The 25,588-nt window shown below is 34.8% G+C and overlaps 1 long non-coding RNA gene across 2 annotated transcripts in view; it reads left to right on the plus strand.

Moving 5' to 3' along the window:
• LOC137863778 (uncharacterized) overlaps window positions 1-25,111 on the plus strand; it is a 45,999-nt gene extending 20,888 nt beyond the window's left edge. For both annotated transcript variants that reach the window (XR_011101140.1, XR_011101139.1), the window contains exons 2-6: window positions 5,202-5,324; window positions 13,874-13,978; window positions 15,120-15,165; window positions 17,459-17,733; window positions 18,641-25,111. This is a non-coding gene — a long non-coding RNA (uncharacterized lncRNA). The remainder of the gene's footprint in view (window positions 1-5,201; window positions 5,325-13,873; window positions 13,979-15,119; window positions 15,166-17,458; window positions 17,734-18,640) is intronic.
• Window positions 25,112-25,588: the final 477 nt, after the last annotated feature.

Genomic DNA, 25,588 nt, shown 5'->3' on the forward strand with positions numbered 1-25,588 from the left:
TGGTTAATTTAGATTTTTCTATTTTTATGCAGTGAAGTAGTTTTAAAATTTTGAGAAACGCAATTAAATACTTCAATGGTATTTATTAATTTAAATAGCTTCTATAAGTATTTTTATGTTACTTTCCTCAATGCATTCTTTTCCAGACCTTGTCTGTGACAGCTGTGTATAGAATCAGGTATTGACCAAACAGAAAGTGTGCACATATATCTGCACCTTTACAGATGTGTTAGCTCAACTGGAAATGAGTTTTTGTAATGTGCAATAATAATCTAAGGAGATACTGAGGATCAAAATTTTCCACAGTGGTCAGTATGACAAACACAAAACTGCAGAAGATAGTCTACAATCCATTGTGAATTATTTATCAGCTTTTATTAAAAAATAGGAAAAATATTGAATAATATTGAGGACACAAGCTTGATTTATTTATCCTGATGATGTTTCCTGTACAGTGTCTACATTTTTTGTTTTGTATCCCTGTTCTATTCATTTCACACAACCTAAGTAGTATCCTCAGTCTAAATTCTCATCATTCAATTATTAATCATAATTCATTTCCATTTTTCAATTCAGTTTTTCACTGATTTTCAAAATTAAGCTAGAACATGAAAGAAAAATGGCAATAAAATTATTTCTTTTGTATGAGGGAAGACATTTTTTATATGGCTTATAGAAATAAAAATACTCAAAGGTTATGTCAGAAGTAAAGTAATCACTTGAATTCTATGAACTAGAGGAATAAAATCCTGTTACAAGTTAATACTTTTTGAACAGCAGTTTCTGAGTGGAAGGGATTGAAATACATTGCTGATAAAAAGGATAATGCAGAGAAATCTTTCAAATGCAGGCAGGTTTTCTGCCTACAGAATTTTCCTTGGTGGAATCCAGGGAAAAGGAAAGTGAGTGGAAAATTTGTAAAACTGTTTAACTTCTTAGAAATAGGCTAAAACTCCTTTTTTCCACGCTTCTGCCTACCATCTGTCCCCCAAAGTCAATCATGTTCAGACTCGAACATCTGTGATTACTGTCTGTCTGGAAAGTGTGTCAGTGAAAAAGCTAATTTATTGAGCAGATGAAGCTAATAATAGAATTTTGCTTTTGGATGCAAAATAAATTATAAAAGATAGAGGAAATGGGTTGAGGTTCTTATCCAAGAAAATACCAAAGTTTGTATTTTTGTTTGTCCTGGCAGAAAAATAATTGTTGCAGTAGGAATATTATTCTTGGGGAAAAAAAGCAGCCTTATTAAGGTAGTGCATCATTCTGAAAGTGTATGTGGGTCAAGTTCTCAAGACATGGAGAAAACTGTCTTTGCTGGTGGTCTAAAAGAAAGATTCAACAAAAAGTAGCTGGAAATATGTTATCTTTTTTATTTTACTTGAATTCACAAGTATTTTATCAACAGGATTGAGCTTCAGAACTGACAGCATAAAGACTTTGAATATTCCAAATTTTCACAGGTAATTTCATTTGTTTGTTCTGAGATGGAGCTCTAGACCCAAGGTATAACATATGTCTTGAAAAACAGAGTGTCAATAAACATTTCATTCCTCTCAGAAATACATTTCTCAAAATACAGCAGTTCCACACTGAAAATATATTCTATTAGTTCATATATTAGAATGTTAGTTCATTTTTTGAGGAAACAATACCTTGAAAAATGTGTGTGAGAGTGGATATATGTACATGCATGGGAGCTAGCTTCAGCAGTAGCTTTTATAATGGATCAACAGATGCCTTTACTTACAAGCTGGATTAGTTGCAAGACCTGTGAAAAAATTGTATTCCTCCAAAGGTATTCTGTATAACGAGACAACTGAAAAAAAGTAAAAAAAAAAAAAAAAAAAAGTAAAGGACAGCTAAAGTAGGTTGGAATGAACATGAAAGAAATTTGTCCATAGTCTCTAAACATAAATAAACGCATTTACCTTTCCTAAGTAGATGGCAATAACAGAACAAGGAGTCTCATTACCAATCAGCAGTTCAATCTGTTAATGTTATCAAAGGGCTATCTGTTCAATTAAAAAAGTACAGTGCTTTCCATTCAGATTTCTCTTCTTCCTTCATTGAAAAAAGGCAAAACAAAATACCTTTTTTTTCTTTTCAGTCACGATTCCTGATATCATAACAAATGGCAGATATACCTGAAATTCATTAAAGATCATCTCAGATATTTTCATATCTGATTATTGATCCAGCAAACTGAGAGTAGCAAATATTAGATGTTTTAAGAAAGAAAAGAAAAAAAATGTGGGGGAATCTTCACAATATATATTTTTCTGTAATCATAGGATTCCCAGAATTTACAGCAGAAGCTCTCAAATTTCATCTTTCACACTAACAAAATTCTGATACAAGTCTCAATAGATGAGAAAAAATAGTGTTCTGTAAAGGTACTCATGTCCTACATGTTTATGGAATGATACAGGAGAAGGGGATATGTTAACTGAGTATTGTAGTTTTTTGTTGGTGTTTTTTTTTTTTTTTTTTTTTTCATTTAGTATTGAAGATTAATAAAAATCCCAGAGCATTTTTGTAAAACTTAAAAAACCACGGTGACTTTTCTTGGTTCCTGACTGAGCGAAGTTATGTTTGCCTGTTATGGCACATAAATATGTTTAAATCCTTTTGTATAAATGTGGAAGTATGTCTTACTAATCAATGAAGCCACAAAAGTTTTGCTATGCTTATAGGAACCAACAAGACATACAATTTGCACTACCAAAAATACTCAGGAACATTGTAACATAATTGTGTAAGGCGTAAATCAGCTGCTCTGCTTTTTTGTTTTTTTTTGTTTGAGTATGCCAGACTCAGTGGAGGAATGAGAGGAACAACAGAGAATGGAAAAGGAAATCCTCTTGACTCTGTTGCCTATGGATATTGAAGTGCAGGGCGTATTACAGCTACTTAGCTGCTTCTGGCTGGAAACATTTACTTCTTGAATTATGACAGCCTAAAATCACATATTTACAGAAAGAATAAGAGCAGCAGCAGAAGCAGAATGGATCTCAGGGTTTCCAATCTCACTGCAGCAACTGCAGAGACTGTCACTATTCAAGTTCTGTAAAGCAGCAAGTAATTTTCCATAAGAATGCCTAAGCAATGTGGATGGGATTTCTGTTTGAATCCCTAACAATAATCTTTCTGAGATCTTCCTTACATTTTCTTTATTTATATAAATTTGGACACAGTTCTCATCTTAGTAGAATATCAGTAAGTAGAACCAAGGATTCTGTACAAAAAACAACCTTCAGATAAAGCACTAGAGGGTCGAGTTTTGAATGTCTTTATGACACATTGAATTTTGATCACAATTAATAAAAACACCAAGGAAGCACTGCACTCTATAGCAGTGTCCAGGACAGTGCAAACATGCATGTGAATTAGTAAGAAAAATTTGAAGAAATTGGAGATCAATAGAGATCAACAACGGATAAAGAATCCAGCAACACTTATGTTAAAATTATATTTTCTTCCTCCTTTTTTAAGTAAATTGTGAGGACTGCTTTTTCACTTTTTTTTTTTTTCCTCTTTGGCTTTCAGGAAGGACTGTTGAATTGCCTTGTTTGAGTAGTGGGATTGGGCCAGACAATTTTCAGAAGTCCTTTTGAACTTTGACTACTCTGATTCTATGAATTGAAAGTAGAAATGATGTTGTTGGAGAGCATGCTTCTGAAGCAGAGTGCACAGATTCTTCAAAATGTGCCCTCCTAAATATTAGAATTTATTGGTTGAGAGGTCTTCCACTCTTAATAATAATACTATTATTAAAATGTATATAGAACTGCACAGTTACATGGTTTGACAAAAGTTTAAATGATTTCAAAATTTCTGCTGCATTCACAAGTACAATTATTTTTGTTTTAAAATGTCATAACAAATGAAATTTTAAATGATGTGATGATATAATTTAAATGCAAGAATACAGTTGCAACTCTGGTATCATTTGATATTATCTAAACTTATAAATTATTAAATATATGTCCTTAAAACAAATTCTGATTTCTTTCTTCCTCTTTCATGTTCAGCTTCATTGCAAGTACAGGATTTTATATTTTTTGGTTCTTATGAAAATAATGTCAGGTGACAGTCTTGGAGTAATAGGTGATGAAGGCATGAACTTGTTCCCAGAGTTAACATACAAGCTAGAAGGTTTTCTTTGTTAATACAAGTTCACATTTTTTATTCATTAAATACTTCATTTCTATTTTCAAATAGAAAATGTGTCAAATGTGTATTTTATTTTATTTTTTAAATTCACTGGGACTTAGATGAAGCTTAATTTATTTCAGTAGCTGAAACTTGTCCTCTTAGTCAAGTTTCATCATTTTCAGATAATGGAATCTTGCAGCAGTCCTGTATTAGAATTGGAGGCAAAGCATTTTGTAGCTTAACTTTCAGCGTTGTGTGACACTGTTATCACCTCTAAATAAGGGAACAAACTTTGCTTATCTATACTAGTCATATGTTGAGATTCAAATAAAAAAAAATCACAGTAGAATGTGGTTTCAAAGCATAAGGGTATTATGGAAATAGCAAGCAATACTTTCATATCCGACACTGTCACTAAGTAAGTCTACTTTCTTAGCCCTTTGAAAGGGAGCACAGAACTTGAAGTTTATGTTTAAATAAATATAGAACGCATCATTCAAAGTCTGCCAAGGCTACTGCACTGGTAAATGTCAAAACTCTAATCCTACTAAAGGAGCCGGCCAAGCCAGGTTGCTGCTTTTGTTAGAATAACACACAGAAGCCTCCAGTACACTGTTCTCTAGTTGATCTCCAACTCATTGCTAGCCTCTCCTATTGTTATAAAATTGAATTAGTCCTTCATTATGAAGGAAATAGGTGCAGATAAATGTTTGATATTCTGCCTCTGGCAATGGCTAATATGTGCTTCAGAGAAAACACAAAAATATCCCATAATACTACCAAGTCCAATCTGCAATGCTGGATGTAAGATAGCAGGCCTTCCTGATGCCTGTAGGGCAGAATTGTACCCTGTTGCATGAGACTAAATTAATCTTTTCCTAAGCAGTGTTATTTCAGATACTGCTATTGGTCAATTATGCAGGCCCTTTTAAAATTCCATGCTCAGCTGTTGTACTGCATAAGTAATTATTTCCTATTGGGTATTACATGTCTACTAACTATAAATCTTAGTGAATAACCCACTTGTTTTTCTGTTCTGACAGATGCTCCCTGGGAATGCTTGTTAAAAGAAGAAGTACTTCTGTCTGCATCTGGTGAAGTCAGCCCCAAAGTAGATGAAATACTAAACAGCACTGGCCAGAGATTATGCACCCTGATGCTCATAGGTAATCCAATCTTTCTCTTTGGAATGTCAAATACTTGGAAAAGCATTATTTAAACCACAATCTGTAAGGATTTTAGTGTTGTTTACTACAGATCACATTAATCTAGAAGTATGCTGTGTCCTTAATTTCCTCAGTGATTATAAAGGAAAAAATAATAGTTGCAGGACTTGTTCTTCATAAAATGAACTTGCCAGTAGCTAAGGTAAAATATTGAGTTTGATAATGAAACATGCAAGATTCTGTCATTCTTTGTCCTCCCTCTTATTAAGTTTATTACAATGGAGAAAAACGTAGCATAGAGTGTGGAAGACCAAATGTTTTCACTCTAATCTGAGTAATTTGAATATCTTGAGCTCTTTTAAGTCTCCCTCTCTTCTGATAGATAAACCTGCTATATGTTAGTGGCTCAGCATCCCCCCTTTAGTTTCTCAAAGGACTTAACTTTTATTAAGCAAGGGGGATTCTGAAGAACATCAGCAACAGAGCTGGGCTCCAGTCATCTTAGAACTGATCTCACATCAGATTCGAGACAAAACCATACTGCTATAAGAATTTAAGAGAAAAAATAAAATGATAATTATTTAGCTTAAAGAACTTATAGATGATGAGAAAACATTAGACTGTATTATATACATAATTAATTACCTATAATTCTTTCATCTTTCTGCCAATTTGTTTTTTTTCAGTTTCCTTTTTCTTTTGGTGAATGTCAGAAAAGAACCTATGGAAAGAAAAACCTAGCCTCCTGCCTGCTGTGACTTTTAGGCTAGACAGTATTTTGAAGTAGCTGTAGCTTTGCTCTAGGCTTGCACCCACTGGCATAGCACAGCATTTGTATTCAGTACCTCCAGAGCTGCCTGCAGGGAATGCCATCTGAGGCAGATGCTGCTGGTGGGGGAGGCTGGGTCAGCAATGCTTCTGTCTGAAAGTGCCACAAACTAAGCTTGGACATCACTGGACTTTCCTGACAGAGAGCTAAGGAGTTATCAGTCACACAGGATCCTGAAGGTAGATGTGACTTCCTACTATACATATTCCACATTCTATATGCACAGCATACACATAGCTAAATCAGCATTAGCCTTCCCTGTAGTTTCCTATGTTTTCATACAATTTTCTTCATGTTATTTGTACTCAGTTTAGCCTGAGTCATTTACTTTGTTTCTCCCTGCTGTTCCTTGATGTCTCAAACATATCTCTACCAGGCAAGTGAAGCTGGTTTCTAAACAAAAATGTCAGAAATTCAGTACATAAATTTTGCCATTCTTTCAGAGTAACTACTGCTATTTCATTACAGCAGCCTTAGAATCTTCAGTATTTTTTTAATAAGGTCAGTCTTCCTCATGAAAAGTAATAGTTAAAAGCAGGATGCTATATTTTGCCATAAAGTAAAACCACTTTACTTGTGAAGGGACTGAAACTGATCATATTAAGAGCTGGAGAAAAGTGCTATAATAGTAAGGAATGGACATTATGGGTAAAAAGCATACACCTGTATCATGGTTTTGGATCACACTAGGGGGACTGAGAAGCTACCTGTAAACTGTATGTTTTGATCAGTGTTTGAAGGACTTTTTCAGATATGCACTGCAGGAGTTCTATCAGTGCATAGCTTCTGAAAAGTAATCTAGAGGGAAGAGAGTAATTGAATGCTAGCTTGGAGATACAGATCATCAACTGATTTTTCCTCTGAGATTTATATATGGATGACAAAACAGGAGAGTAGAAAGTAAAGGGAGGGTATTTTGAATATATTGAAGTTTACTGCATCTTCATAAAAGTAGGGCATATATGAAAAGAAGGAAAAATGCCTCACTTGCATATTTGGATTTTAGTAAGCAGCTACTCAGGTCTGTTTCTCCGCTGAAGTTTGAAAACTGATGTTTTAATAATCTGTGAAAAACAACTAATTAATTAGGTCATGTTTTTTTCAGTTTTGATTTAGCTGAAGTATAAATCAGGATATTGGAGTTGCACATGAGTTCTGATCAATCATGAAGAAAATTTATGAAACTGTAGATTAGTAACAATGTTAAACATTCAGAGAATCTAAATTCATAGTAAATAATTCATAATCACAGGACAGACATACCTTCCAATAATTTTACAGAGTAGATTAATAATTAAAGAAGATGTTTAATTATTTCGAAGGTTAAATGCAAGCCTGGGAATGAATATTGACCGTCGTGTAGATGTCTTAAAACTTTTTTTTTCCTTTCTGGAAAATCAGAGGTTTTGTATATTATATTACAATAGTCATTCACCTGAAGAAAAGTCAGAAAAATAGGTGATTTCAGAAATAGAAGAATAATTTCTCATTTTCCACTTTTCAAACCTCTATATTAAATCAAACCTGTATATTATCCAAAGTAAAAGTTGTTCTGTAAGTGAGGTTGTTGTTACCTCAAAAAGTAGTTTCCATTGCTGTAATGATCATGTGCAGAGATTACTGGGGTCTGTACAGTGCCTCAGTACTCACACAACTCCTATTACTATCCATGTACTTGAGTGCTTAATATTTTAGGACTTGTGTATTTTTTCCTCTATCAGGAACAGTTAAAACTGTTAAAAATCCAGTCTCCACCAGTTTGTATTTTTCATGGTTTGTTATTCAGATTTTGCTCATTAATCTGATGTGGTTAATACAGTTTTTATACTATAGTGTATTTATTCATTTCTTACATGAATCTGTCCTCCGTGATGTTTACTCATCTACAACATACAAAAAAAAATATAGCTGCAAATATATTAACTCGTTACAGAGAAAATGCACAGTCCTAAATACTGTAATATAATGAAGATGAAATTTGGCATTCTTTTAGTAATCTGCGGTCTATCATTTCACTATATGAGACATTTCTTTCTTTACTATTAAATCAAATATTTAAAGATATTAACGCTAGAATAAATTAAGGGCTTTTAATAGACTTCGAAAAGCCATCAATTTCAAAACGGTCCACATTAATTATTCTTTAATTAAATGCAGTATGTTAAGTCTAAAGAAGTGCAGGGATTTGGTTTGGGAAAAAAAAAAAAAAAAAAAAAAAAAGGTAGGGATCTATAGAAATAAATCTTATCAGTAAAGCTTAATCTGTAGTATCTCCAAAAAATGACCGTGTACCATACTAGCAGTAGTGAAGGAAGAAGAAACTATGTGATTAAAAGAAGGAACAGAAGAACAACAAAGTTGTGATGTAGGAAGGGGCTACAGAATGAGTTGACTATACCAGGTATAGATTTTCAGATTAATGTAAAGAATTAAAAGAATAAAGCCAAACCTGTTTGTAAAGGCAATCATGATGTTGTTTTTTTTCCTTCAGGTTTCATTCATTATGAAATGTTATGTTTCATAAAGTCTTTAAAAGCATAAAACTATGTGTATGAAGACTTACTGTGTGGAGACTAAATCCTTTTGCATTACAAGGTTTATACAGCAGTGTTACAACCTTGCTCTGAACATCTGAATATTGCATTATAATATACAGCATCCAATCATATAGGCGAATGTGAGTAGTAAAACCTAAGGCTCATAAACTCTCTCAAACTATGTATCTGCACTGCATTTTAATACTATCTCTCTAGTTTCTGTATCATTAAATCTGACACACCACATTTTATTCCCTTTAGCAGTGTTGTTAGGTTGACTGCCCACTAAATATGAACCCTAAGTGAAGATGACTTCACCTTGGTACTGAGCTTTCTTTGCTTCAATTAACTTTAGTACTTACCTTGCTTCAATTAACTTTGCAGGATCTGTGGAAAGGTCTCCTTATTGTGAGGTATTTTTCTAAGGCAGGAAAAATATATTTGGGAGTATACAGGGATACAAAAATGAATTAAAAGAAATAGCACCTTTGTCAAGTAGAAGCAGTTAAAGACCATATTTAAATAGTAATAGTTTTTATAATCTATATTTAGTCCCTGTTTAAGACCTAATTCTCTTGCTAAATCATCTACAGACTCTCTCAATATAGAAGTAGTTTTACCTGTCTTGTTCCTATATTCCTTGTTTATCTGAATTTTACTTCAAACTTCTCAGGACAGTAATCATGTCTTTTACATATTTTAACAGTAAAAATACTCCGTGATTTCTACTTTAGACATCTAATATATGAACCTGGACAGGTATTTGATTATTACCTACTAGCAACTCTTACATCAGACAGAAGTAAGGAATTAGTTTCAGAATGGGGATGGTAAAGTTTTCCAGTACTTGTATAGCTGAACCTGCAAGTAAGCCAAACAAAAGAAGGCTGAAGGAAATGAACAGGTGACCTGTTTGTTTACTGCCAAAATATATAGTAAACAACACAATATAATATTTGCATCTCTTAGAAAAAAAAAAAAAAAAAAGTGTTCTGCCACTTGTTATTTATTTTAAACCTCAGTGGTAAAAAAAAAATAAAAATAAATAAATCAAATTTTGCATCCCTGGACTTGATTATCCTGCTGCTGTAAGGCTGGGCAGGAACCTTTATCATAAATTACTCAATGTGAAAGCCTGTAATGGGGGAAATTGGGAAGTGTAATTAAGGAACCAAAATTATTTTTAAGCTAGCATCCAGAAACTGATTTAGAAAGCATGAATTCCTTGAGAACTGGACATTTGTGTTCCAATTGGAAAATACAAGATTTGGCAGAATGTGAGCTAGAATGAGCTAAAAATATCCATGATCCAATACCAAATATCCATGATCTAACTTCAGCCCTGTTTACTTAGCCTAAACAATTATTCAGTAGAACCAGGAGGAGGCTGGTCAGAGGATTTGATAGAAACAGTGACAAATACTAGTAGAGATGATTCAAATATCTAGTAAAAGTGTTGATTTACACTTTAAAGTAAAAGTCACCTTGTTTTAACAGATTTCTCATTCTTGCAATGTTTAAAAGTTGAAAAAAATTCTGTCAATGTATCTCTGTAGTTCAGTCTCTTTAACCAACATATTAGTTAAACAAAGATGTTATCTATCTTCTAATATGAACAATTTCTATATGTTATTAATTAACCTTTAATAACCTAAGCTGACTTTAATCAGGCCTTTCCTGAAATTCTGTGTGGGATTGAAAAGCTTAAATTAACTTGAATGTAGGAGTTCCTCAGATAGAGTTCTTAGGCAATTTATATTTTTTGTTATTAAATGTACAGTACAGTATCACAAAAATGCAATCTCTTATTTTTCTGTCACTTTTCCTTATTTTCAAGCAGTTGTTAGCAGCTCCTTGAAAAATATCAATATACCTTGCATTATTCTTGTGCTATCTTACTGGTATTTTTTGTACGTGGTCTCAGGACTCTGCCTTTTCAGATGTTCTTATCCCATATTATGAAGACTACATGCTCAGACTAAATTTTCACACTCCACACTTGGAAGTGCTGAGAATGTTGACCTGTTTGATTATTTTATTTTATTTTTTTGGTTGGTTTGGTTTTGGTTTTGGAAGGGTTTCTACAAAGTATTTTTGTTTGTATTATTTTATGGACTTCTAGATATCCATCTGTGAATATTTAACTTTCAGAACTTTGTTTTCTTGCTATACTTTTTACCTCTTTTGCCAAGCCCATTGCATCCTAAGTTATTTCAGCTCAGTAGTCTTTTTTTTTTTTTTTTTTTTTTTTCAGCAGTTAATTCCAGGAGATTGTTGTTATTACATTTGATTCCATTATATTTTGCACTCCTTTTTTTTAAAAAAAAAAAGAAAAAAAAAAGACATAAGAGTGGAATATTCTAAATTGAAAAATACCTATTTATTCCTTGTGTATTCAGTTCACTTTCTGTGCATTCACCTGTCCATATAGCTGTTACGGTAGAACTTCACCCTCCAGTTACAGTGAAGGCAAGTACTTTCAGATTAGTTGCTAAAATATTATTTATGCACTTTTTTTTTTCTCAAGTTACACTGCACACAAAAGATATCAAATAAAAATACATTAGGCATCCAGACTGTGGCATGTCTTTTTTTTTTTTTTCTAGATTCTGCAGAATTTTGGTAATTATTTAGTTACCAAGAAGGCTCTTGTCCTGTCTGTACTCCTAGTTTTGACAATTTATTTAACAGCTTCAGTTAATCAAGAATGAACTTGGAAAGGTTTTTATCTTCATTCTTCTATCTCTGTGTTTCTGTTCATTTTTTCTGATCAAATACTCCTCTTACACAGTAGAAAGCTACTGCTGCTACCACTGAATGCTACACATTTGTTCTCTGTGGTAAATAATCAGTTGGCCTGGGTGCTTTAGAGGCTTGCTACATTTCTCTTTTTACAGCATACATAACTTACAAAAAGAAATTTGATGAATTGACCTGAATGTTCAGCCCAGATTTCCCTCCTGCAATATCGTACACACAAAAAAAGAGTTTACTTTGTTGGCAATAAAAGAGAGGCAAGAAGTTATTTCTTGGTGGCATATGAATGCCTCCATTCAGCAGTTGATATGTATTAACTTGGTTTTGAACCTAATTGAAAATCAGCTGTTCATGTCTAGTTTGTTTGATTTTTGTATAATTTATCCGACAAATGCTTTGAGAGTATTTTTTCTCTAGAGAGACAATGACCAAATATATGATAGATGCTTGCTACCATCACTGGGATGTTTAGATTCGTGAATTGCCTGTGGGAAGCCATGTGAGAATAATGTCACACCACTGATGGTCCTAGCAGTGTCAGATCACTTGCTGCTGACCAGAGTCTTTAATTAAGCCATTCTGTCTTTTCTCTAAGAAACCTCTGGAAACATGATGTTTGAAAGAGAAAGTCGTTGTATTCTCTTCCAGATGAAAAAAAAAATGGCATTCAGGATAAAAATGATATATTCAGCTATATAAAGTATTTCTTCTATGAAATTCAGACTCATGTAAACCTACTCCAGCCAATCTACTTTATATCTTAAAAGATGCTTCATTATTATCATCATCATCATCAAAGGAAATGAGGGTTGATAAATGATGGGATGATAAATGTAACATTCTTTCACATGTTTTAGAGGATAAATAACTTGGCTATTACACTGTATTCTATGTGTCTAACCCAAGTGCTCTTGATGGAAAATGTATTAAAAATAATTCTTCTCTTAAGATTTATAAATTCTACAGCTGAAGAGAGCTGTTGCTGTGTTAGGTTCTTTGAATCTAGATTCCCACCTATCTGTAATTCTAATATTAATAGAATTTAAATAAAAGGAAATATCAGTAAATATAATATTTTATAACTAATTGTAGATAATATAAAAGTAATAAATTATAACAAAGATAAAAGATAATTATGAAATCACTTATACTTTGCAGGGACAGGACAAGGAGTAATGGCCACAAGATAGAGCACAGGAAGTTCCGCATGAGAAAGAACTTCTTCATGGTGAGGGTGACGGAGCACTGGAACAGGAAGGTTGGAATAGGAAGCACTGGAATAGGGAGGTTGTGGAGTCTCCTTCTCTAGAGATATTCAAGGTCTGTCTGGACGCCTACCTGGGCAGCCTGCTCTAAGGAACCTGCTTTGGCATGGGGATTGGACCCGATGATCTTTCGAGGTCTCTTCCAACCCCTTCAGTTCTGTGATTCTGTGATTTTAAACACGTTTTGGGGGCAACAAGGAAGAATAATTGATAATTTGCAGACTATAAGAGTGAGTTCAGCAATATTGACTAATACTACATTTTCAAAGATAATCAAGTAGCAGGATAATTAATGATATTTTGATTAAAAGACAAATTTTTGTCATCTTTTCATACATCTGTATTATTCTTTTCTATTTCTGTGCTGATATTCTGTACTTTTAACCGGTTTTGCAAAACCTGTGCTTTAGCGTGTTTTTTTTTTCCTCAAGCTGAGCATCATGATTTTATGTAGTTGTGAAATATATAGCCATGAAACATGAAAGACTGTTCAAGACAGTTGGTCACATGTAAACAATCGGTATTTGAAGGGATGACATCCGCTATCTGCTTTGACTTCCAAGATCTGTGATTGTGTTTTTTTTTTGTTTGTTTGTTTGTTTTCAAAGTCAGTGTTCCCAAACTCTTTCAAGAACAACGTTTGGGAAGTTGCTTTCTAGGTTGCTTTGCAATGTGCTTGCTTTTTCCCACCAAGATGCAGTTTCCCTCATAAATTTAGTCTACTAATGATTTGTGTGTTGTAACTGGTTCTATATTTTATAAAAGGATTTATTGTTGTTGCAGTGTCATGCAATTATTAATTGCTATGTTTGCTAATCTTTGTCTGTCTTGCATTTGGTTGCCTTCATATTTCTGAAGTAATTTCTCTTGCTTGACTAAAGAAGAAAATGTATTGCATTTGAAAATATGACCACTCTTGAGCAGAGTTGGCTTTCCCTTTCATGATAATTAACATTTGGTGATACATTCCTGAATGGACAGTGTACAAGGTATATATTGTAGAATGAACAACTCAGTTTTCCCTCCTGTACTCATAAAGATCAACTATGTAATTAATGTGCTCAAGTAGCTGTGGTCTAAGATAAGAAAAGTCAATTCAAATGCGTGCTAATAGTTTCAACTTCAATGAATCTTTCATAAGAATTGTCATATTCCCCCCAGTGTCCCGACTACTATTGGAAAATGGTTGTCCATGTGTTTTTGTTAATGAATTGACCAGACGGAGAAAAAAATACAGAGAATATACAGAAATCCCTAGTAAAAAAGGTACTTGGACTGTTTTCCCTATGCTATATCAGATCATTTTGTAAATAGTATAGGTGTCAGCTACTGCTCAAGAAAAGTATGAAGGTCATACTATCCAGCTTTTTTTTGTACTATAGATTTTTATTATTTTTTTGGGGGGGGGAATTATTTTTCTGGCAGTCTGTTAGCAAGAAGTGTATCAGATTTGTTGGGTACTTTTGCTCACAAAATGTAGAACGTGTTGGCACTCAACATACTATGTATTATCAAGAAACAGGTGACTTTCTTGTAATGGAAAGAAATATTATAGAACAATAGGACAAGCAAAGTCGAATTCTGTATTATATTCCACTTGGAAAGACAGATGCATTTTTTTACTGGGGGGGGGGGGGGAGGGGGGGGAGGTGAAGTTTACTGTCTTTATCTGACCAGGTTTGTCATGGCATTTGGACTTGGGTTGAGCTGAAATAATTTTGTGTAGTACAGGGACTCCTACCTTAGCAAATGTGAAAACAAGTGTATGATGTTAACTGACCTGACTTCTCTTTCCTGGCAGTAATTAACCATATGTTTGAACCAGAGCTTCCTCATTCTCTAAACATCTTTCTGCTTAACCTAACAGCTGGGGCACATGTGAGGTACCTTTCCATCCTGCTGAGATGCCTCACTGACTTCAGAGAGGGATCTAAGATGTGAGAATGTAAAACCATACTTCACCTATTTTAAAAGCCCATACATCTCAAAACAGAAGAGGGGACAAAAAATTCTTTCATATGTGTATTTCATGACAGTCCAATCAGAAGTAAAACAGAAGTGTTGTGAAGAGAAATAGTAGGCCATGTACCATCAAAACTGTGGCATACGTGGTCTGCCTTTGTGCTATTATATAAAACATGACTGATTCCAGACAAAATCTGGGATCTTTTAAGCATATTGTTCTTCAGCCTCACAGAAGGATAATCCTGTTGAGTGAAGTATGGTTATTTGTTTATGCCATTTTAAGCACAAATGTTGTCTAATGGATTGGAATGCATGTATGTCTTCTAAAATTTGGCTGCAACTGCATGGGTAATTTGACTTGCATAGCAGTGCATTTTGAAGTGAATCTCCCATCTGCTCAATTTCCTTTTTTTTTTTTTTTTTTTTTTTGACTCATGAAAAGATTCAAGTAGTCATGAAGTTCAAAACCAGCACCAGTGGTGTTTCAGGTAAGGTCAAGTAGTGCAAGTAGTGTTTACACAGTAAATATATTCAAACCAGACTAAATCTTGTCTGAAGAAACTCTTTCTACAACACACTTTGAGCATAAAGCCTAAGCTGTTTAATTACTAGATGAGAGAGTTCACACTGAGACTCTCTCTTCCTCCTCCTCCCCCCCTCCCCCCCCCCGAATTTGTTGCTGAGAAATGTGCATACAGTTTGTGAGATTATACAACTTGAATCCCTCCCTTCAGAATGAGGGACACAGGCTTTCTCCTGCACCCACCTGAGAAGACTTATGTTCTTTGACTGGTGGTATGACCAGATTATCCACTACTTTTCTTCTAAAGGCCTACTTCTTTCTTGTGCCCAGGTTATGAAGAAACTTGCTGAAAGAACTTTATTGAAAAAATAAAAAGACCTAATTGCAGTGTACCATAACTCTCAAAACATGTAATTGTATTTAAAACAGATTTTAGACCTCTTGTATTAAAGCACTGCTTCTTCCACACAAAGGCTTGAGTGTGAGCTTCTCTAAGAGCTCTTTGAACAGGAGGAATTTTGTGGGAGAAGAGATTAAACAATTTTTAACAGACTGGTTTTAATTTAACAAGAAAAAAGTTTCATTGTTCTGACTGAAATGCGTTGTCCTTGAGGCAAACATAAAGGTACTCTGCAATATTTAGGTAAATTAACTTAGCCTTCTCTTTTGCACTGAAAGTACATTATGGATCTCAAAAACATTAAGCTGCATCTAAGATGAAACATTAGAGCAAAGATGACATATTTAAGAGAAAGGCCAGCAGATGTTCACTGATACCTCTGAAAATTTGCAACTGCCACTTGACTTACAATGAACTATATGTAGTGAGTTTCATTTCAGTCTTTCTTCCTACAGCTAATGAGATATGATACTTATACTCCATCTCAGAGGTATATAGAAAAGGTTTTTTTTTTTTTTGAGGTGTTGTGTAAGCCTCCTCCTGCTTCCCAGCCCTAAACTGGTCATCTGGATGGGATGACTGAGTAGTATGATGAACCCCATCTACCTAGGAGTAAGACATCCTCAAAGCGCAGTTCTATGTATATGTAATAATAATGAAAAACAATCAGCAAGAGGAAAGAGAGCCATCCTCCTCCAGCCTTGCTGTCAGTGGTCATTAGAGGGTCCTCCCACAATGGAAAAAGTCATTCTTGGCTGAAGTGTTTTTTCTCTGTTATTACATATGTGTTTTAGCTCAATTCTCTGTTTTCCCAGTATTTCTAAATAGAAGAAGAGGAGAGGAGAGGAAACAGTAAAAGAAAGCTTATTTATATACAAGCAGGATTTTTCTGAACTTCACTCATGCCAGATGGAGTATCTAAATAATGTTACTGACTATTAGGTCTGAATTACTGCACTGTATTTTCTTAACACAAATGTAACCTGTTATATCATGTGGGTTTAAACAAAAGGAGCTTTAAGCTAAATAAATGAACTCGCAGCAACAAGTGAAAGCAAAGTGTTTTTTTTTTCTCACTAATTAAGGCATATTACAATGATTGTCAATATTGAATTTAAAAAGACATAATAAAACCCACAAAGAACATGTAGAATTTTTACTTGTACATTACATGTAGCTCTGTCAATCTCTGTTGATCTTTCTGTTGATGTAAGTACATTCATGATGTGCTTGCAAAATGGATCTCCTCTGGTCTGTGGGATGGGAGGATGACTTGTTTTATCCTAGATGTAAATTTGAGATGCTTAACGTATTTTTACTCTCTACTCTGCTATCAACAACATATTCAATATTTGAAGCATATGAAATAAACATACTTGATGTACAGTCATAGATTTAAGGATTATTTCACTTTTTCTTGCCTCTTTCCTCTCTCCGTTCCTCTTCTTCTTTCCTTTTTTTGGGGGGATGGAGGGGAGGAGGAGGAGGTGAGGAATAATAAGTGTTTCATGTTGCAAATTGCTACATGCAGCCAGGCCATCATTCAGAAGTACTACTACAGAAAGAATAGGTCATTTGCCTCATAACCTCTCTGTTTTTCCAGTAGTTCTAAATTAGGTCCCTTGGATCACTCTTCAAGGTCAGTGACTTTTTCATTAAGTGCAGAGAGCCTCAGCTTCTTCTGAGTTACTTAAATTCCCTACACTCTGGGCCACTGGTTTTAGCCTTAGGTTGCTTTCATTTTTTTTAATTTGGCTGAAGTTAATATAACAAGCTGTGTGTGTTATCATTTTTTTATTCCCCTCCCTACTTTTTTTTTCTTTTTTTTCTTTTTTCATAAGAGAGTTCATCTTATCAGTCTGACAGATCACCTGCATGAAATGGTGGAGTTCAAAATCCTTAGGGCTGTGAGGAGGTTGCACAGCATGTTTACTACCCTGGACTTCAGGAGAGCAGACTTTGGCCTCTTCTGGGATTAGCTTAGTAGAATACCATGGGATAAAACCCTGGAAGGAAGAAGATCACCTCCTTCAGGTACAGGAATGATGCATCCATCAAGAGAAAGTCAGGCAGAAACACCAGGAGGCCCGCATGGGTGAACAGGGAGCTCCTGGACAAACTCAAACAGAAAAAGTAAGCCAAAGAGGGTGGAAGCAAGAATAGGTAGCCTGGGAGAAATACAGAGAAGTTGTCTGAGCAGCCAGGGATCAGGTTAGGAAAGCTAAGGCCCTGATAGAACTAAATCTGGATGGGGACGTGAAGGGCAACGAGAAAAGCTTCTATAGTTATGTTGGTGATAAAAGGAAGGCTAGAGAAAACGTGTGCCCTCTTTGGAAGGAACCTAAATACCTGGTTGCCTGGGATATGGAGAAGGCCTAGGTTATGGAGAAGGGATATTGGGTGGCCACACCACCCAAGTTGCAGAAGGCAAAGGCAGGGGAGAATAAAGAACTGCCCACTGTAGGAGAAGATTGGGTTTGTGACTAAGGAACATGAAGGTGCACGTGACCTGATGATGTATCCACACATCCTATGAGAACTGTCAGATGTAGTTGCTGATCTGGTTTCGGTTAGGACAGAGTTAATTTTCTTCCTAGTAGCTGGTAGAATGCTTTGTTTTGGCTTAGGATGAGAAGAGCGCTGCTAACATACTGATGTTTTAATTGTTGCAGAGCAGTGCTTACACCAAGCCAAGGATGTTTCAGCTTCTCGCTCTGTCCTGCCAACGGGCAGGCTGGGGGTGCAGCAAGAGCTGGGAGGGGTCAGACCCAGAACAGTTGACCCAAACTGGCCAAAGGGGGTATTCCATACCATCTGATGTCATGCTAAACAATATATGGGTGTGGCTGGCTAGGGGGAGGAGGGCCGGACTGCTTGGTGTTAGGCTGGGCATCAGTCAGCGGGTGGTGAGCAATTGCATTGTGCATCGCTTGTTTCATACATATTAGTAGTAGTAGTACTATTATCATCATTATTTTGTTATTATTATTGCTATTGTTATTTTCCCGTCTTAATAAACTGTCTTTATCTCAACTTACAGGCTTCTCTCACCTGTTTCTCTCCCCCATCCCAGAGAGGGAGGGGGGTGGATGAGCGAACGGATGTGTGGTGTTTAGCTGCCGGCCGGGTTAAACCACAACAGTTGCTTAGCCACTATTCATCATATTTGATAAGTTGTGGCAGTCTGCTGAAGTTCCTGCTGACTGGAAAAAGGGAAACATAACCCACATTTTTAAAAAGGGAAAAAAGGAAGACGTAGGGAACTACATGCCAGTCACACCTTTTTGCCAGCAAGATCATAGAGTGGATCCTCATGGAAACTATGCTAAAGAACATGGAATATGAGGAGGTGACTGGTGACAGTCAACATAACTTCACAAAGGGCAAATTGAGCCTGACAAATTTGGTGGCCTTCTTATGATGGGGTTACAGCATTTGTGGATAGGGGAAGAGTAACAGACGTCATTGAACTGACATCATTTATCTGGAGATGTGCAAAGCATTTGTCACTGTCCCACATGATATGTTTGTCTCTAAATTGGATAGATGTGGACTCAATGGATGGACCACTCAGTGGATAAGGAATTGCCTGGATGGTTGCATCAAAGAGTTACAGTCAACAGCTTGATGTCCAAGCAGAGACTAACGACAAGTGGTGTTCATCAGGGGTTGGTATTGGCACCGTTACTGTTTAATGTCTTTGGCCAGCAGGTGATCCTCCCTCTCTGCTCTGCTCTCATGAGACCCCACCTGCAGTGCTGTGTTCAGCTCTGGGGCCCCCAACATCAGAAGGACATGAACCTATTGGAGCAAGTGCAGAGGAGGGCCATGAACGTGATCAGAGGGCTGGAGCTCTCTTATGAGGACAGGCTGAGACAGTAGGGGTTGTTAAGCCTGGAGAAGGGAAGGCTTCAGGGAGACCTTACAGAAGCCTTCCTGTACTTAAAGGAGACCTACAAGAAAGCTGGAGTTGGACTTTTCACAAGGACATGTAGTGATGGAACAAGGGGTAATGGCTTTAAATTGAAAGGTGGAGGATTTAGATTACATATAAAGAAGAAATTCTTCACTATGGGGGTGGTGAAGCTCTGGAAGAGGATGCCCAGAGAAGTTGTGGATGCCCTGACCCCGGAAGGGTTCAAGGCCAGATTGGATGGGGCTTTGAACAACCTGGTCTAGTGGGAGGTGTCCCTGCCCCTGACAGGGGGTTGAAATTAGATGATCTTTAAGGTCCATTCCAAACCAAACCATTCTGTGATTGCTCGAGTATTAAGTCCTGACACTGTCATTAGGTTTCAGTAGGTCAAGAATATGGGTTGCACCACAAGCAGACTGGAAAGTGCAAAATGTGATTTATTTTTTTTTTGACGTGCTTTTTGATATTGTCATACAAAAAGACAGGCCTCTAATATTCTTCTGCATACAGATGACACCATTAAAAAACTCTAAGGTTTAACTATTAGGTTCATAACTTGATTAGAAAAGTCCATCAGCAAAAGAATATGGATAATGTCTTGTGTGTATATAAACTAAATTTATAGAAAACAACATTTCTAGCTTTCTAGCATTCTGCAATTCCAGGGGGAAAAAAAAAAAAAAAAAAAAAAAAAAAGTATTTGCTGCAAGTTCTCATAATGAATATTTGAGCTTCTCTAATGTCTCTTTCTCAGTAATTTTTTTAAAGCTTGAATTATGTCCTCCAGTTCCCCTCCATGGTAGGTCACAGTTATTATTTCCCTTAAAACAAGTGAAGAAGGTTAGGAAGATACACATTATTTTCCTCAATAATGTGTGATGAATAAATGACAGAAGCAGAAATTATATCCTGCTGTTCTAACTGTTATACTGTTATATTGCATGGCTTGTAATGCCATGGGAAGTAAGATCAACACTTTGTCAGAGTGACTAAGCAGTCGGAGTTGCTGTGTTAATGTTGAAATCTCTCATAGGATTTGGTTTCATTTGACAATTACATTCAATTAGAAAACACCCTTAAGTGACTTCTCAAGGTTGTGGTTTAACTTGGTGTGGTTTCCAAGTGAAGAAAACCCCTGGAGGAGGTATTATTAATTGTACTTTTCACAGCATTTCTTTAGGAGCAGCCAAGGTCAGTGCCATTTTCCAAGGCACTCTGCAGATGAGTGACCAGGAACTTCTTCTGTTTACATAGTTTAGAATAAAAATGGACAAGTGAAACAAATTACTACGGCAAATGTCATTCTTTTGAGGGAGGACAGAGCAAGAAAGGAGCTTTTCTAAAGAGAGAGCTATAAGGTAATCCTGAGAATAAAGCTTTTGGAAAACAGCTGGGCAAAGTTCTAATGTGCTTCCTTCGTCATGTCACAATTCTTGTTTTTGTGTGGACACCACATGCAGTTATTTCTCATAATCTTCTTGCTCTGCCTGGTTTTTTGGATTTGGACTCTCCAGCTTCCCTTTACCTATTTTCAAGACTAAAGGCCTTGCTGGTAATGTGATGGAAAGTGTTACAAGACACCAAAAGTTCACAGAAAGGCCTACTGGCCAATCCCAATACAAGTGGATACTGATTCATACTGATTGATTCCCTCCCCACAATTTTTTTTTTTTTCCTCAGTAAGAGATTCCAGAAACAAATGGAAAAGGAACAATTTTGAGAGATATATCATCTTAGGATATTGTGAATCTACCTTGCTGCTTGCCAGTATTCTGTAGCATCTTAAATATAATTTTCAAAGCCTCTTATTCTAACAGGAAGGAAAGAAGACAATGCTTAGTTCTGTAAGTCATCTTCATTGCCATTTTATTTCTTTTCCAATACTGAACAACTTTCCAAGCAGCTGAGCCAAAAGGACAAGTGAGTTAAATGTTCAGATTAGCCTATAAACTTCAAGCTGCAGTGAGCCATGGAATCAGACTTAATTTGCTCTGTTCCTAGCTTCCTTCCCACTCTCCAAGGCAAGAGTCTCTTAAACAGATCTTTCCTCTGATTTGGTCTTAAATTCAGCTTTACTGACATTCACTTGCGATCAACAATATCAAACAGTTCATATGAATACTTAGTTTATTTGGACCATAGGAGTTTGAGGTTGAGATTAAAGATAATACTTTAGTTCAGGAAGGAAAATGAAAATATGTTTTAAGTGCTTGATTAGACAAGAAAACTACACATGTCAATCCTATAGACCTGCCAATACACAATTAGTAATAGGCATACCTAATATATCTAATAATTGGAAAAAAATGTAATGTGTGAAGATATGCAAATTATCCCAGATTTTAGTAGAATACTTCTGCACCTGCTACTTTTACATAATTTGTCAGAAGCAAAATTTGATTGCATGTTATTGAGACTAGATTTCAGAAAAGAAACATTTCAGATTTTAGAAGTTTTTCAGTACACACCTAGTGAAGCAGCTCAAGGTCAACACTGCCTTAACAGAATGAAAAATAATGTATGTCTTTAAAAATAGGGGATTTAAAACCAATCTCAACAATTTGGGATTTACGAAGAGTTTTAACTTATTTTTATAATTACAAGTAATTTTTTTATATATAAATGGCCTAACAGCACCATCTTCTGACAAGCTGTAATTTCTGCAATAACCTTGAAAAGCACTTCTAGTCCTTTGCATACATATTTTTGTTCCTGTCACAAAGAAAACAGATTCTAGGGAAATAAATGTGTTATCCCATGTATCCTAAGAGAAGACATTGATTGAGAGACCAGGGAAGTCAGTTACTGCCCGATTTCTTCTTCTTGCTTAAGATAGTGATAGAATTTCATTCAGATGTAATTGTGCCTCAAATTGTTGTTGAAAGGTTTGCTGCAGAAACATTTTAAAGATATACTCTTGTCAAACACTTGGAAAGAGGTAATTTATATGTAATTTCAACAGCAGTTCTACCAACTTCAGATGTCTTGTAGCATTACTGTGAAAGTAAAAATATTATATATGTCATATTTTCTAACCCAGAGTTGCTGTATTTGTACAACTAAAGCTGTTGACAGTTTTGTATTGAAATATGCAAAATAAATCAACATTGATAGTTTAAATACAGTTTTGATCTGTTTAGGGCAACAATGGTTTTAGGTGAGTGCATTTTGGCAAAGGTGCTTTAACTCATGTTTGGTTTATGTTGTCTGTGAGCTTAGGTACTTGATCACTTACCATGAAATCAAGGGTTAATGCACAGAATCAGTACTGATGGGACTGCACACTCCCATCTATCAAAAAGCACAAGGTGACATTGGACAATCTTGGTAATATCTGGTTCTTGGTTTTGGTTCATCTTGAATTCAATTTGGGTCTCATTTCTTTAACCTCCATTTTTGGTAGGGCCTAACCTTTCAGTCAGATCTTGTATTTCCCAGTCAAAAGCCACTCCTACTATATAATCTGTCATCATTTATGTATATAGCTACAGTTATTGTAAAATTAATATTTTTCAAGTTTGAGTTAATTTTTTAGTAAGTAAACAGTGCTATTCTATGGAAGTTGCTTTATAGATGTTAGAAGGTAAGAGGTAGAGTCTTTAGAAAGTTTACTTACCTTCTTTGTTAAAATAAGGAGTTCCAGTTTCACATAGTAAACTCCTGTATTATTAGAGGCATTTAGAAATATTTGGTACATTTTTGCTGGTGGTGGTAGCTGCAGCTCTAATGAGTGTTCTCAAGTCTTGATTGAGAATCATCCAACCTCCTCAAAAGAGTGGTAATATAAAGAGTACTGAAACAATTTATAGAACAGCGACTATGTATCTCAAGGGAACGAGCTCTATTTCATATTATTCCAAGTAATTTGCACACATACATACACATTTATATTAGATACCTGCAAGATATCTTTTTAGGTAATCACTGTTTTCATATGTATTCATGAGGATTTAGCCAGATAAGTGTTCCCTGTACTCATGATGAGTTACACATTAACACAATTAAATGTTAGTTGTATCACCAGTGACTTAATAAGAAAATGCTCTACACAGCTGTAATGGCTATAAGCCTGTAGTAGAAGTAACTGAAAAGTTTTAGACTGTCATCATGAAGTGTGTTACTTATGAACGGTGTTCAAAGAATCTTATATATGAATGAGTGAAAAAAATAAAAAATTTCCAGTCCTAAATCAGTAGATGAAACATTAAATAATATAATACATTTTCAGAATGAAAGATAAGAAACTTTGAGGAAAGTGGAAATGAGAATTTGTCCTCATTATCATTTTGTTGATTATACCCTAAATCTTTCATGTTTGTTGTGCTGGAGCATGGCTTACATATGTAGGCCCTTACAGCTCTAAAAACATAGCAGAAAAAATGTGTATTGTATTTTCATCCAGAAATGAAAGTTTAGATATATTTTCATATCATTGCATTGCAACTTGAAGACATTGATGCCCTACTGTTGCAGTCATTTCCTTTGCAAAGGTATTGATTTATAGTATTGATTTTACTTCTAGAAAAAAAAGTATTGTACTTCTGGAAGAAAGCAGAGTTTGACGTTCATAAGTGTACTATATTTTCATATATATGTACCAAGGGAGGAAAACTCCAGTTACAGAAGTCAATTCTGTTCTAGCCATCTGTCATTCAACTTACAAATATTTTTGGTATATATTGCAAAAACAAAAGTTAGATCATATACTGCATTTAATTTTAAAAAGACATTGAGAACAAAATACTGATAACCATCTGTATAACTTTTTTTTTGCATAAATTAAAGAAATCTAATAATTTGAGAAATATTTGCTAAAGTTGGCATGAGGCTCAGAATAACTGATATGCACCCCTGATCTTAAAATAGAAAAACTGATTACTTTTCAGACTGTGTAGTAAGATTTTTCTACGGCAGGAACTCTGGAACTTCTTTTTTGATTTCCTGTTTATTCAAGTTAAACAATCCAATAATAATTGGAACAAATAAAACAGTTTTACTGATCTATGATTAATGAGTGTTCTCAAGTCTTGATTGAGAATCATCCAACCTCCTCAAAAGAGTGATAATATAAAGAGTACTGAAACAATTTATAGAACAGCAACTATGTATCTATAGTTCATATCATATAAACTATGTATAGTTTATTCTATAAACTATAGAATATAGTTTATAAACTATAATTCTATAAACTATAGAATATAGTTTATAGTTAGTTAGTTAGTTAGTATAGTTAGTAAAGTAGTATAGTTAGTAGTAGTTAGTATATAGTTAGTATAGTTAGTAAACTATAGAATATAGTTTATAGTTTAGAATATAGAACTAAAGAAGATGGTTAGTCGGATAATCTTCCTTGAGATGCTAAAGACAAAAAAAAAAAAAAAAAAGATGCCAAAAAATGATTTTATTTCTGAGATTCTTTGTTCAGAAATATTTACCAAAAATATAGTATAACTTAAGCTAAGATGGAAAAAAAAAAAAAAAAAACAAAACAACAACAAAAAATATTACTGGCAACAAAATAATTTTTGTATTTAGACTTAAGTAGACTTTTTGTATTTGGACTTAAATACATCAAAAAAAAAAAAAAAAAAGAAAAATTTGTATGTAAGAGACAGGAGGAAACTGCATTCTTATTTAAAGTAGTTAAATATAATATTTCCAGCCTATCACTTCACTTTTCAACTTGTTCTCTTTATTCTTCATAGTAGTATGTATTGTCCTACTTATTTATTTAATGAAGTCAGAAGTTTACTTATAAATGTTTGAACCACATCATTCCTGATGAGAACAAAGTCTCCAATCAGTGGTTGGTGTATATACTCGTATTAGAAATTGAGGTCTTGTATTTGATCTAGGTGATGAGTAATTCTGTGGATAATTTTGTTTTCTGAATTATGTTGTTTGACTTGGATTATTCAAAATGTTAAATCTTTGTTTCCTTTTTCCTTATAATCTGTTGTAAATAAATATTTTTTGCATTCTTTCAAAGGAGGTAGAATTTCTCTGCCACATTCTCTGGGATTGCAGACAATGCTAGCACACACGATAAAGAACTACTTTATATCAGTTTCT

Source organism: Anas acuta, chromosome 13 (genome assembly GCF_963932015.1).
Source record: "Anas acuta chromosome 13, bAnaAcu1.1, whole genome shotgun sequence".
NCBI lineage: Eukaryota > Metazoa > Chordata > Aves > Anseriformes > Anatidae > Anas > Anas acuta.